Consider the following 2,339-nt stretch of genomic DNA (forward strand, 5'->3'; position numbering starts at 1 on the left):
TGAAACTAAAGTGTTGTTTGGCGTTTTTTTTTGTTTTTTTTTTTTAACTAAAAGCAGCTTCTGGTGGGTAGTGGTGTCCTAGGCTGTCATCTTCCCTGAAAAAGGTCACTCTTTATCTTAACTGAGCCTGTCTTTTGTCTTTTTGGATCTATAACAACATATTTCTGGAATGTCAAAGTAATTTTCCTCTTTAGTCAGACCCCTCAGAGCACAGGCACCGCTCTGCTCTCTGCAGAGACCACACATCCCTCATTGTTACCGAGTTCACTGTTAACTGTCCCGCACACACCTCAGTGAAAGACGTGCGTGTCTATCATTTTCCCTCTTATCCAGGCCCAGAGACCTCCCTGCTGTGCTTTCTCCTGCTTCCCTCGTCCATCAACAATGGATTTCATGGGACCCACTCAAGTCTCCACGTTTGATTGTGATGTATACAATGAGGTGCAAAGCTGCCATTCTCCGGAGCGTTATTATCTCCTTCGGTTGAGATTTTGCTTCACCTCAATTGTCTACATTTTGACTCAATAAACTCAGAAAAATTCTGCACAGGTTTCCATGTTTTCTACATGGACAAGAGAAAAGGTTCTCGGCAGGCAACGTAGACTTGGAGGTGAGTTATGATGAGACACATTGGTGTCTTACTCATTTCTTAGCAGAGGATGGACAGCACCTCCCTGTGTTAACAAGGTCACCTGGGATTTCTGACAGAACATCCCACTCTAAGATGGGAACACAGAGGCTTTTCCTGGGGTGGGAGGGTCTGGATATTAGGACAAGTGGGGTGTTCAGGGCAGCACCGTGACAAGACAACAGGAGGGGGTCATGTCCAGGTCCCACAGCAGTGAACAGCTGCATCGCCAGCGCTGATAACAGGTCCCCCTCCTGCTATGTTGTGCAGCCCAGGGAGGCCCCAGCTCCTGACCTGGAGGGACCATGGGGATGCGGTCCTTGGGGCAGCAATGGGCAAAGCAACAGACTTGGTACCTTGAGCCCCACGTCCTTTTGGGAAAAGCATTCCCACTAATCATGATGATGTGTAAGAGTGGGAGGTTTATAAGGATTGTCAGGCCAACATGGACACTTGGAGATGGGCATTAAAAAGGGAAAGTCTGTAGAAAAATGCAAAAATAGTCTTGACTGAGCATGACATGAAATTGAGCAGTCTCTCTTCTGATATTCCTAAAACTTTGTGGGCAGTGACTTTGCATCTCATCTAAAAGGGGCTGGACAGTGAGAGTGGGTTGTGAGGAGGATACGGGCCCCAGATTCCTTTGGAAATTGGACTCTAGGAGGGACCTAGGAGAGTAGCAGGGCAGCTTCTGGAACCCAGGGCTCCCTTTGACTACATGGGATCCTAGAGTCTGGATCACCTAAGCACCTGCACTCACCCTGCGGCCGTGCTGCACGCTGGACTATGTATGGGGCACCTGTGCCTCCTGCAGAGACATGGAGATGAGGACGCCATCAGTCAGCTCCTCTCTGTTCTCCTGTGCGGATCTCTGCAAAGACAGTTCCAAGTCCCCAGGAAGAAAGCCTCAGAGCCCTGTTTTGCTGGTTCTGTGACCCCTGTGCCCCTACACTCTAGACACACACACACACACACACACACACACACACACACACACACACAGTGTGATCCGCTCAGAAATCCACTGTGGAGGAAAAGGTGTGACGACCTGAGGGCTAGGGTTCCCATCGGCAGAGATAAGGGACCCCTCTGGAAGCCCATCTCCACCTGCCTGCCCTGTCCTGGGGTCTGATCACAGCAGGACCTATGGGTGATCCACTGCCCCGAAAGCTGTTCCTGCCCCAGGGTTCTCCCTTCAGGTCCCTCTTCCCAACACATGAAGGGGAGGGGACGTGGGCTGCACAGGGATGGCGCACAGAGGTGGCCTGGCCTGAATGGGTCTGACCCAGGCCACCTTGTGTTACCTGAGGCGAAATTCCAGAAAGTGGACAGATTCATCGGAGACGAGGGTTGAACCAACGTCTGCACCGTCTGAAAAAGCTCTCACTGCAGGGTCTCCGGACGCAAGAGCACCCATCACTGGGAACGCAGCAAGAGAACATCTTGCACTGGCAAATGCTTCTTGGCAAATGAGCTGCCTATTGGGCTAAAATTAGTTGCCTGGTTACAGAGGTTCTAAGTTTTAAGTTCTATGGGATTGTGACCTCATACCTGGAATTGACGTCCCTGAGTCCCCTCATCTCATGACAGCTATGCAAGCAGTCCTGTGGGCTGCTGTCTGCAGACCCCTCTTCTCCATGAGACACCTTATCTGAGCACAGTGGCACCAGCATACCCCTCTGCCCAGCCCCCTAGAAGCTCTGGGTGCAGC

Source organism: Myotis yumanensis, unplaced genomic scaffold, assembly GCF_028538775.1.
Source record: "Myotis yumanensis isolate MYYU_CA2020_CCGP unplaced genomic scaffold, mMyoYum1.0.hap1 SCAF_16, whole genome shotgun sequence".
NCBI lineage: Eukaryota > Metazoa > Chordata > Mammalia > Chiroptera > Vespertilionidae > Myotis > Myotis yumanensis.